Source organism: Littorina saxatilis, linkage group LG5 (assembly GCF_037325665.1).
Source record: "Littorina saxatilis isolate snail1 linkage group LG5, US_GU_Lsax_2.0, whole genome shotgun sequence".
Lineage (NCBI taxonomy): Eukaryota > Metazoa > Mollusca > Gastropoda > Littorinimorpha > Littorinidae > Littorina > Littorina saxatilis.
The window spans coordinates 3,002,487-3,014,763 of NC_090249.1; the positions used below are offsets into that span (position 1 = coordinate 3,002,487).

Here is a 12,277-nt window from a genome sequence, read left to right on the forward strand (position 1 = left end):
GGGACGCGTAACACTGAGCACATGGGTGCCCATTGTTTTGTTCTCGTACTTCTAAACGATAAATCTAGTCATTATGCCCTTTTCCCATGAAGTTAAAGAGAGTTTAAAAAAATCTGTTTTTGTGGATATTGATCTAATCGACTACGTTTCTGTAGTGTGTTTACCATTTTTCTCTCCAACGCAGTCACAATTTTGCTGAAATCAAGTTTTCTTGAGTGATTGGGCTTAAACAACAGGCCTAAATTTCAAACAAAAAAACACTGCTTGGTGCAGAAAACATTCACAGCAATAACTGAACTAATCTGTTTTTAGTACGCTTCTGATTCTTTTCTGTAATAACATTTAAAGCTTTCGCCCTCTGGGAACAACATCGGGCGTAACAACGGTCTGGGTATTTCGTAGCATTATAACCACGTCATGTCCCAAATAGACACTAGTTCTGGCGACAGAAAACCCCAGTTAGCATAGCCATAGCGTCTGGGTACGTTTATTGGGCGGAACGTGTCTCCGCCGTGCAGTTGTGCGATCAGTTAAAAGTGTTTGTTTTTTCTGAATTGTGCGAGACTGACATCCAGATTTATTTCGATGCTTCATTTAACATTTTACGGACGTATAGATCTGTCTTGCCTCAGCGCTGGTGAGGCCTCAACTAGACAGATTTGATGTAAGCAAGCAAGGTGACCTCAAGAGATGCCCCTTGCATTTTCACCGTAACAATTTTCAGAAGGTTCCAGGCCTATTTTAATTGAGCCCCTTCTCCTACCTCTTCCAGCATTCCCTCCCCTTTCCCACACTATCTCCCAAATCTTATCCTTAGTTGGAAAGGTGTACGCAGTCAACCCTATCAGTAAAAACGTCATCCATCACTGACACTGCACCTTAAAAAGTAATAACATGATTCGTGTTTGCTGAGCTTTTTTGTGTGTAATCATTGATCAAAGTCTTGATACACGGCACGGTTGGCCTAGTGGTAAGGCGTCCGCCCCGTGATCGGAAGGTCGTGGGTTCGAACCCCGGCCGGGTCATATCTAAGACTTTAAAATTGGCAATTTAGTGGCTGCTCCGCCTGGCGTCTGGCATTATGGGGTTAGTGCTAGGACTGGTTGGTCCGGTGTCAGAATAATGTGACTGGGTGAGACATGAAGCATGTGCTGCGACTTCTGTCTTGTGTGTGGCGCACGTTATATGTCAAAGCAGCACCGCCCTGATATGGCCCTTCGTGGTCGGCTGGGCGTTAAGCAAACAAACAAACCAATCAAAGTCTTGATTACTTACTGACATGTTGTCGTCACTAATATGTACTGTAAACCAATCAAAGTCTTGATTACTTACTGACATGTTGTCGTCACTAATATGTACTGTACTTTGTTTTCATTCCGCCCGTAACTGCATACTCGTCAATACTTCCCCAGCACTGTCGTCAATACTTCCCCAGCACTGTCGTCAATACTTCCCCAGCACTGTCGTCAATATTTCCCCAGCACTGTCGTCAATACTTCCCCAGCACTGTCGTCAATACTTCCCCAGCACTGTCGTCAATACTTCCCCAGCACTGTCGTCAATACTTCCCCAGCACTGTCGTCAATACTTCCCCAGCACCGTCGTCAATACTTCCCCAGCACTGTCGTCAATACTTCCCCAGCACCGTCGTCAATACTTCCCCAGCACTGTCGTCAATACTTCCCCAGCACTGTCGTCAATACTTCCCCAGCACTGTCGTCAATACTTCCCCAGCACTGTCGTCAATACTTCCCCAGCACCGTCGTCAATACTTCCCCAGCACTGTCGTCAATACTTCCCCAGCACTGTCGTCAATACTTCCCCAGCACTGTCGTCAATACTTCCCCAGCACTGTCGTCAATACTTCCCCAGCACTGTCGTCAATACTTCCCCAGCACTGTCGTTGTACTTGTTAGCGAAAGCGGAATAAGGAGATTCCGTATCAAAGATGTTACATGGCCCGGCAGGAATGTTTATGTATACTTACTTACACCGACGGAATATCCATTTTCGGCAGTTTTTAGCAGTCCTTTGCGTCACCTTTACCCAACCATGACTAAGTGTGGCATTTCGTTAAGTTCTACCGAACTTGTGCCAGATGGCAAAGTTTTCGTCGATTTGAAATAAATTTCGGCGGTTTTGCCGACTTCTGATTCCAAACAACACCGCTGCATGGAGCTCTTTGGGCCAAAGTGTAGGTTTGAATTTGAGAAAGCTGTACATTTTTTGCGTGTGTTTTTCTGACGTACCTTCTCAATTTTAGTATCTCAAGAGCCGTTGAAAACTTGATTGCTTGAGGCAGGATGAGTCAGTCAGTATCTCCCGTTATTTCACACTTTGTGGTAGTTCGTGGAACACCGCTTCAGTCTGTTTAACATCCGTGTGTAAAACCTGATAGCAATCAACAGGTTCTTCGTCCGTCTGTGTTGGCAGTTTAACGAAGATGCCTCGTTGTTGGTTCTTTGTATAAAACGTGTACACGCCGCAGTTGCACGCACACGCACACACACACACACACACGCACACGCACACACACACACACACACACACGCACACGCACACACACACACACACACACACACACACACACACACACACACTGCAGGCTAAAAACACTTTTTTGAGCTGACCGTGGCAGTTCAGTTTTTGAGTCACTTGAGAAAAAGTGACTCTATGTAATCGGTCAGTGTTAGTCTGTCCGGCCGGCCGTCCGGCCGGCCGTCCGTAGACACCACCTTAACGTTGGACTTTTCTCGGAAACTATCAAAGCGATCCGGCTCATATTTTGTTTAGTCGTGACCTCCAATGACCTCTACACTTTAACGATGGTTTCGTTGACCTTTGACCTTTTTCAAGGTCACAGGTCAGCGTCAAAGGAAAAATTAGACATTTTATATCTTTGACAAAGTTCATCGGATGTGATTGAAACTTTGTAGGATTATTCTTTACATCAAAGTATTTACATCTGTAGCCTTTTACGAACGTTATCAGAAAAACAAGGGAGATAACTAGCCTTTTCTGTTTGGCAACACACAACTTAACGTTGGGCTTTTCTCGGAAACTATAAAAGTGACCGGGCTCAAATTTTATGTGAACGTGACTCCCAGTGACCTCTACACTTTGACGTCTGCTTTGGTGACCTTTGACCTTTTTCAAGGTCACAGGTATGTCTTGAAGGAAAAAAACTGAAATATCATATCTCTGAAACTATTCATCGGATTTGATTCAAACTTTATAGGATTATTCTTTACATCAAATTATTTACATCTGTATTGTGTTGTGAATAGCAATTTCTTCCTGTCCATCTGATGCCTCATATAATATTCAGAACTGCGAAAGTGACTCGATCGAGCGTTTGCTCTTCTTGTTGATACACCAAATCAACTAAACAGTTTTTTTTATTTTTATTTTTTTTAAAAATTTTTCCCCCTCCATTTATTTACTTTATTAGCATATATCATGATTGTATTGATTGTATTTATTGTTCAAAATGCCCCCATCGGTTATGGACTAATAAAACTTGAACTTGACTTGTTTCTTTGATATCCCCTTCCTGAATTTTTTTTGTGGCCGGACCCGTTTGGCATGAGAATGTACTCAATTCAAGTGCACATGTACTCGGACCCAGAACTCGGCTCTGTCACGAAGCATGAAAGTGGGTGTAAAGTGTCTATAAATAAGTAATTGAGCACGATTTGTGTTCTTTATGCTTTGTCACTGACACGTTGTCACAGCCTGGAAACCTCGTATTGTGCGATCACAAAATGTGAAGAGTACATGCTTCCGAACCTTTGAAATAGGTATTTGTGTGTAAGCATAGTGTATAAGCATGCCTGCATTAGTTAAACCGACTTGGGAGAATACGCAATCAGACTATGTGAGACTTAAAAAATAGTCCCCTTTCTAAGTTTATAGTGGGCCTTGCCTCGATGCGGTCTCAGACGCTATGTCTGGAGCAGTGCTATGATACAACGAATAATGTAACAAAAACGAATAATGTAACAATTGTTACATTATTCGTGGCGGATGTAGCTTTTCCTTGAAATTGCTATCGAGATTTTCTCTATAAATATAATTCATTAGGAAACACTAGACTGATAATTATTGTGATGCACACAAATTCGTGCGTGATGATGCGAATGACCCTTCACACAGTGAAGTCTTTCTTTCTTTATTTATTTGGTGTTTAACGTCGTTTTCAACCGTTCAAGGTTATATCGCGACGGCCCAGTGAAGTCAAGAACAAAGGGCTTATAAGAGTGTCCAGGAGAAATGTTACATGGGAAGGAATGTAGCTTTACATTGATTCAAAAAGCCAGTCATCCACCCGTTCCAAGTGTGACTCGACACTTTTTGACAAAGGTCGACATCGATTTATTTGATGCTTTGGGACCGCGCAAGCGTATTTACGGGCGTATGCCAAAGAGCACTGTACTGTTAAGAGTGCGAGTTGGTTTTGTGTAAAGGTATTCTGCGCCTGGGACAATAGCTGACAAACTCAAACGACCAGCGGAGTGTTATTCACTGTTTTGTTACCTCTTTTGAGGTCATGGTCTGAATTAAGTCGGTTGAAAAATGCTGTACCAGTGGGGGGAAAAAAGGGTATTGCTTAGAGTCCACTGTGTCGTTTGTGAAGAATAAAATGTAGATCAAAAGAAAGAAAACACACTAGTAACCAGAATCAAATGTAGGTATATACGGATAGAGATTATAATAGACTCTTTTGTTTGCCCTTTTTGTACAGTTGTATTGAGTTTTTTGTTGTTTGTTTTTTGAGGGGGGGGGGGGGGGCGTTAAAATACTCTTCTTTCCATGTAAACCATCGCCACATTCATTCACAGATCAACCAAGGTTTTCCGCACACGCCGCGAGCGAAATACTCTTTTACTTGAACACTGACCACATATCGAATGCCGCCCAACTGCTTCCAGAGTGTTTAGGGGAAAGCGGAGAAATATAACTATCTCATTCTCACTTTTCCTCGTGAAGTAGTTGACTCCTTGGCCTCTTCAAACTTCACACTGAGCTCACCCGGGAATTTTTCGATTTCTCATAGACAGCTGTGAATTTTATGTTTTCAGTGAAAGCTTGAATCTTGAGCAAATTTAAGAAGTGTCTTTAAAGGTAGAGTCTTTCTCGTATGACCTATAATGTCAGCAGTCACAGATCTGTCCAAGAGAATCCTTTAACTTGAACACAGACCAACATTCAGTAGCCTGGCTTTTTTTTCTCTGTATAGAGTGTGCATTTTTGGTTGTTGTATAATTAATTTTGTAACTGATCCCAGTGTTAACAAGCGGCGGTAATTCAGCAAGACAGTCCCCACTGTGCACAGCACGCACTGAGGTTGTTGCTTTTTGTCAAGTGTTCAAGGGGAACAATAATATACTCACTGCGTGTAAAACCGGCACGGTTGGCCTAGTGGTAAGGCGTCCGCCCCGTGATCGGGAGGTCGTGGGTTCGAACCCCGGCCGGGTCATACCTAAGACTTTAAAATTGGAAATCTAGTGGCTGCTCCGCCTGGCGTCTGGCATTATGGGGTTAGTGCTAGGACTGGTGGTCCGGTGTCAGAATAATGTGACTGGGTGAGACAGTGAAGCCTGTGCTGCGACTTCAGTCTGTCTTGTGTGTGGCGCACGTTATATGTCAAAGCAGCACCGCCCTGATATGGCCCTTCGTGGTCGGCTGGGCGTTAAGCAAACAAACAAACAAACAAACTGCGTGTAAAACCCTGGGCAGATTTGTGATGATCGTTATGACCATTGGTCACACGTGGGGAAGCAATGCATCTGTTTAATCATGGACTGGGTGGCCGAGTGGTAACGCACTTGCGCTCGGAAGCGAGAGGTTGCGAGTTCGACCCTGGGTCAGGGCATTAGCAATTTTCTCCCCCCTTTCCTGACCTAGGTGGTGGGTTCAAGTGCTAGTCTTTCGGATGAGACGAAAAACCGAGGTCCCTTCGTGTACACTACATTGGGGTGTGCACGTTAAAGATCCCACGATTGACAAAAGGGTCTTTCCTGGCAAAATTGTATAGGCATAGATAAAAATGTCCACCAAAATACCCGTGTGACTTGTAATAATAGGCCGTGAAAAGTAGGATATGCGCCGAAATGGCTGCGATCTGCTGGCCGATGTGAATGCGTGATGTATTGTGTACAAAAAATTCCATCTCACACGGCATAAATAAATCCCTACGCCTTGAATATGTGCGCGATATAAATTGCATAAATTTTTTTTTTTAAATCAAAAAAATCCCTGCGCTTAGAACTGTACCCACGGAATACGCGCGATATAAGCCTCATAATTATTGATTGTCGGTACCCGGACCGTTACTGTGTTTCTGTGGCATGCTGCCATTGCTCTAGCTAACAGATAAAAGGGGGAAGCAAAAATAGGACACGTCTTGGGGGTAAGTGCAGTGACGCAGCTTTTTTAAGAGTGCACGCTCAGTGCATATCATTATGTTTACACATAAGGTGACAGGATTGATTAGCATTTTCCGTCTTAATTATGCATGCGTCGTTTCCTGTTCTGTTGAGCTCGTAAATATGATAATGAGATTCGTGATAGGGTAATATATTTTTCGTTTGCTAGTGTAGAGATCTTAGGTGTGGGTATGCCTTGCGTAGACAACCTTTGAAATTCTAACAAGGCAGGCTAGGTTGGGGAGATATTCTTTGAACACGCAGTCACTGCCCTAAGTGTTCAATTGCTTTTTATGAGTGTTGGTAACGATATAAGGTGTTCTATTTTGAAATGGGGGTGCCATGAGTTATGATGATCGTAAGAAGACCTTTGAAGTTGTGATAAGGTGTGATGCAGGGAGCTTCAAGTTTTGCAGACACTGTGAGTGTTACTGATTCTTCTTTGTTTGCTTGCTTGTGTTGTTGCTTGCCTCGTCTGAGCGGGGAGGGCTGTGTGTGTGTGTGTGTGTGTGTGTGTGTGTGTGTGTTTGCTTGTATGTGTGTGTGTGTGTGTGTGTGTGTGTGTGTGTGTGTGTGTAAAATAAAGTTCAATTCAATTCTCTCTCTCTCTCTCTCTCTCTCTCTCTCTCTCTCTCTCTCTCTCTCTCTCTCTCTCTCTCTCTCTCTCTCTCTCTCTCTCTCTCTCTCTCTCTCTCTCTCTCTCTCTCTCTCTCTCTCTCTCTCTCTCTCTCTCTCTCTCTCTCTCTCTCTCTCTCTCTCTCTCTGTCATTATCTTCTTTTAAAAGACAGCTCCGAAAGCACCTCTCTAACGACTAAGTCGGTGTACAATTTGTGCGAGTGTGTGTGAGGGTGCGTAAAAGAGAAAATGTATATGCTTCCACAAGCACACTAATGTTTGTTATACTTTTCCCTACATGATTGTGTTTTATTTGATTTCTTTTTTTATTCTTCATACTTGTTCTTCGTTTCATGTGTGTATTATAGTAGGGACTAGCTGTAAGAAAGGACGATATGGACCTAATGCTATCATCCCTCGGTAATAAAGTTTTCGAGTTCGAGTTCTCTCTCTCTCTCTCTTTCTCTCTCTTTCTCTCTCTCTCTCTCTCTCTCTCTCTCTCTCTCTCTCTCTCTCTCTCTCTCTCTCTCTCTTTCTCTCTTTTTTTTTCTTTTTTTTTCTCTCTCTCTCTCTGTTTACGTTGTTCTCTTCATGGATTTTGCACATACAATATGATTATGTGTACAATGTGTACGTGTGTGTGTGTGTGTGTGTGTGTGTGTGTGTGTGTGTGTGTGTGTGTGTGTGTGTGTCCGTGTCAGTTAGCGTGTGTGCGTGTGTGTGTGTGTGTGCGTTTGTGTCTGTATGTGCATGTGTGTCTGTGTGTGTCTGTGTGCATGTGACCGTGTGTGTCAAAGTGTGTGTTTTAATGTATACCATTACCAATAACCATGTTGGCATGTATGCTATGAACATTTTTTTATTATTTTTTTTCTCTTTGTCTGATTTGATAACCATGTTTTTATGTTTTTGTTTTGCTTCTTCTTCTGCTTTAATATTATGCACTGCTTAGTTAATTCCCTCTTGGGCGAGGGCTGGATGAAAAAGATCTTTGCTGTATCTACTCCATTACCCTCGAAAAATAAAGTTGGTTCGTTCGTTCGTTCTCTCTCTCTCTCTCTCTCTCTCTCTCTCTCTCTCTCTCTCTCTCTCTCTCTCTCTCTCTGTCTCTCTCTCTCTCCCTCTCTCTCTCTCTCTCTCTCTCTCTCTCTCTCTCTCTCTCTCTCTCTCTCTCTCTCTCTCTCTCTCTCTCGTCACGCCGATGATGCAATACCCCTCAATGCTGCACAGTCAGAAAAAGAAATGAAGCGAAGATACTCTACCGACTCACCTGCGACCCAAGGGATATTTTTACATAGCTTCGTATAATTTGTGGTTTCTGCCTCGAGAAATGCTGCACCCACCAGGGGGCAACTTGTAAACCTGTATGTCCTAAAAGCCCTTAATGTGTGCAACCAAGCGAGACCGTTGTCGGCTGCTTGTGGTAACGTTGTCTAGTCATGATACGCCTGTGTGGATTGGCAGTTATAAATGACGACGACAGGTACTCGCGGTCAGCGTCCAATGAAATGGCTGGATATTGAGCGTACGTCAAGAAAACGAAAGCCTGAAGATCGTGTAGATAAAGGTCAAATAACAGGGGAAAAAATCGAAAGACTGAAGATCGTGTAGATAAAGGTCAAAGGATAGAAAATAGTCGAAAGACTGGAGATCATGTAGATAAAGGACAAAAGACAGAAACAAATCGAAGACTGAAGATCGTGTAGATAAATGACAAAGATCAGAACAAAATCGAAAGACTGAAGATCGCGTAGATAAAGGTCGAAGGACCGAAAACAATCGAAGGAGTGAAGATCATGTAGATAAAGGACTAAGGACAGAAAAAAAATCGAAATCTGGAGATCGTGTAGGTAAAGGTCAACGGACAGAAGATCGATGCTGCAGGAGATTGGCGTGTTTAACGCACACATCGAATCTGTATAACCAGGCGTCGGCCAGTTATGGCTCATTGATCTATTCATTTAGAGGAAGAGTCTTTGACGTGCATACCATGTTCAATACCACCACACATCCGGCCAGGTGAGAAAGCGTGCGTCATTAACACCTGTAAAGATTGATCATGCGTGCCGAGAGTGACTCATTGAATTTCTGACATGCTCACCAAGTATGACTGAATTAGTCAAATTCATTAGTTTCTGAATGGCACATTCAATTAAGCGCGTATCGGTCAAAAGTGGTTTATTTTGGTTGGTTTTGTTCCAAGGCTTGTACTTTCCATTTTCCCGTGACTGTTACAGAGTGGTACGTACTTTACTTGTCGCGTTTTTGACACATGGCCAGGTTGTCATCGTCGTCATTTGTGGGTGATAGGTAAGCCTGCCAAGTGTTGCCAGTCTGAGTGACATTGCAGATTTTATTTTGAAGAAAAAAAGAAGAAGAAGAAATGAAAAGTGCTGTACCGTAATGGATACTGCTGAGTCAGAGGAACACCTTAAAGGCACGCTCCTCAGTCTCGTGAAAGCAGTTGGGCTCACCGCTGATGACATGATCTGGTTTTGTATGGGAGAAAAACGGTCACATGCATACCTAACATTGACAGCTTCTCTGTGCATAGTTGGATTGAATTTTTTTTTTTAAATAAACTTCTTAAAAATTAAACAAGGCACTAGAGGCTTAATTTTTGTAAGAAATGCATTCATTAAAACAGCCTGGCCATATCGGAGATGCCGGAGAGGCCGAACTATTTTCGCCACGCTGGAGTGTGTAGAAGCCCGCGCGGGTAAGGTCCAGGCAGACCTGGGAATCCATACGATTTCGCCGTATTTTGTACGCCTGATTGTCTAAGAGACTATCAGTACGGTCGGTCAAATAAAAATACGACCGAACAAAATCCTATAATTACTAATTCATTCCTGTATAGTGATCGGGGCACTGTTTATTTTAATGAATAAAAAATAACTGTATAACTCCGCATTTGATCACTGATTACAGCCGTTTTGTCATTAAACACTGAAAGAAGCTTTTTTTATGTATTGGTATACTTAATCAACGGTGTAACGGACGAGTGCAAAGCATTTTTGAATCATCGATCTTCACTGAAATTCTGTGTGGAGTATACCAGTCAATTTTCTGAAAATACTACGCCAAGTTTGTTTGAGAAACAGGAGGTCTTGAAGGGTGCGTGGCAGGTAAGATCGGTGAGGGTGGTGGTGGGGGGGTTGAGGGGGGGGGGGTGGGGTGGGGGGTGGGGGTGCAATATTATACAGTAGTCAACAACTGAACGGAACTTATCACGTTTCCTTACGAAATTGAAGTCTCTACACTCGTTCACCTGAACGCATGGGTTTGTGTGTCCGGAGGCACATTACAGCCGGACAGACAGACAGACAGATACTACATACACACATGCACGGAGAGCGGCGTTGTCAGTCTGTTTGGCCGACCCTCAAGCTCGTCACACGCACATTCGATCGCACGCACTGTACAGACTGGCGCGCGCGCGACTTGTTGCCATGACGAGCGGCATAAACTTCGTGTAGGAGCAACCCCTCGAGTGGCCGCCTTCTTAACATGTTTTTGACACAGAAAAGCCGTCGAAATTGCCTCCAGACCACCGGCAACTCTTTCAGTCTTTGTTTCTTTTATTTCTTGAATTTCCTAGTGGTTATAGTTACTGTATTCTTGACTGTTATCAGTCTGTGGAACAGTGTGGGTCGTGGACATTAATGACGGAACTGGGATACACAACCGTGGCCAGTGCCACAGATTTTGAACACCAGTGGTGACATACGGCTATCCAATTTCTGTTTGTGTGTGTCAGTGTGTGTTTTAAGAAGTGGGTGGGTGCATGGGAAGGGGGGGGGGGGGGAGCATGACTTTGTTTTTGTTTTTGTTTTTTTGTTCTTCTTCTATACTATGAATTGAACAATAGCGGTATCAGCTTCATACTTGTTTCAGCTGTATAATTGTGTGAAATCATTTGTCTTTTGTTAATTACCTGATAACTGTTTTGTTTTGTAGATTGATTTATCAAGTAATTGATTGATATTACTGACTGACTAACTAATTGACAGTACCGTACTTTTCGGACTATAAGGCGATACTTTTTCTCTTTTTACATTTAGTCAAGTTTTGACTAAATGTTTTAACGTAGAGGGGGGAATCGAGACGAGGGTGTGGTGTATGTGTGTGTGTGTGTCTGTCTGTCTGTGTGTGTGTGTAGAGCGATTCAGACTAAACTACTGGACCGATCTTTATGAAATTTGACATGAGACTTCCTGGGAATGATATCCCCGGACTTTTTTTCTTTTTTTCGATAAATGTATTTGATGACGTCATATCCGGCTTTTTGTAAAAGTTGAGGCGGCACTGTCACACCCTAATTTTTCTATCAAATTGATTGAAATTTTGGCCAAGCAATCTTCGACGAAGGCCAGACTTCGGTATTGCATTTCAGCATGGTGACTTAAAAATTAATTTATGACTTTGGTCATTAAAAATCTGAAAATTGTAAAAAAAATAATTTTTTTATAAAACGATCCAAATTTACGTTCATCTTATTCTTCATCATTTTCTGATTCCCAAAACATATAAATATGTTATATTTGGATTAAAAACAAGCTCTGAAAATTAAAAATATAAAAATTATGATCAAAATTAAATTTTTGAAATCAATTTAAAAACACTTTCATCTTATTCCTTGTCGGTCCCTGATTCCAAAAACATATAGATATGATATGTTTGGATTAAAAACACGCTCAGAAAGTTAAAACGAAGAGAGGTACAGAAAAGCGTGCTATCCTTCTCAGCGCAACTACTACCCCGCTCTTCTTGTCAATTTCACTGCCTTTGCCATGAGCGGTGGACTGACGATGCTACGAGTATACGGTCTTGCTGAAAAATTGCATTGCGTTCAGTTTCATTCTGTGAGTTCGACAGCTTGACTAAATGTATTTTCGCCTTACTCGACTTGTTTTCACTTAAAATCGTGGGGTCGCCTTATACATGACGTCGCCTTATTCTCGGATAAAATAGGTTTCACGAGCACTGTGAACTTGAAATCAGATCTCTCTGGATTTTTTGGGAGTGAGAGTGACGACGACGACGAGTGACGATTGAGGTACCGCTGATCTTCTTCCCTGACTTTCTGTTTGAAACAGTGTTTCGTGCCGATTTTGAGGGGTCGCCATGTTTGATCATTGATGTTGTTTTTATATTTAGTCAAGTTTTGACTAAATATTTTAACGTAGAGGGGGGAATCGAGACGAGGGTCGTGGTGTATGTGTGTGTGTCT

At 42.6% G+C, this 12,277-nt stretch overlaps 2 protein-coding genes across 2 annotated transcripts in view; both read left to right on the forward strand.

The window, feature by feature from the left end:
* Positions 1–12,277, forward strand: part of LOC138966079 (orexin receptor type 2-like) — a 302,367-nt gene that overhangs the window by 86,598 nt on the left and 203,492 nt on the right. The gene's annotated exons all lie outside the window — the stretch shown is intronic.
* LOC138966080 (cholesterol 25-hydroxylase-like) overlaps positions 6,332–12,277 on the forward strand; it is an 18,882-nt gene continuing 12,936 nt past the window's right edge. The window contains exon 1 of the mRNA XM_070338166.1: positions 6,332–6,849. The gene's annotated coding sequence lies outside the window, so the exon portion shown is untranslated. The remainder of the gene's footprint in view (positions 6,850–12,277) is intronic.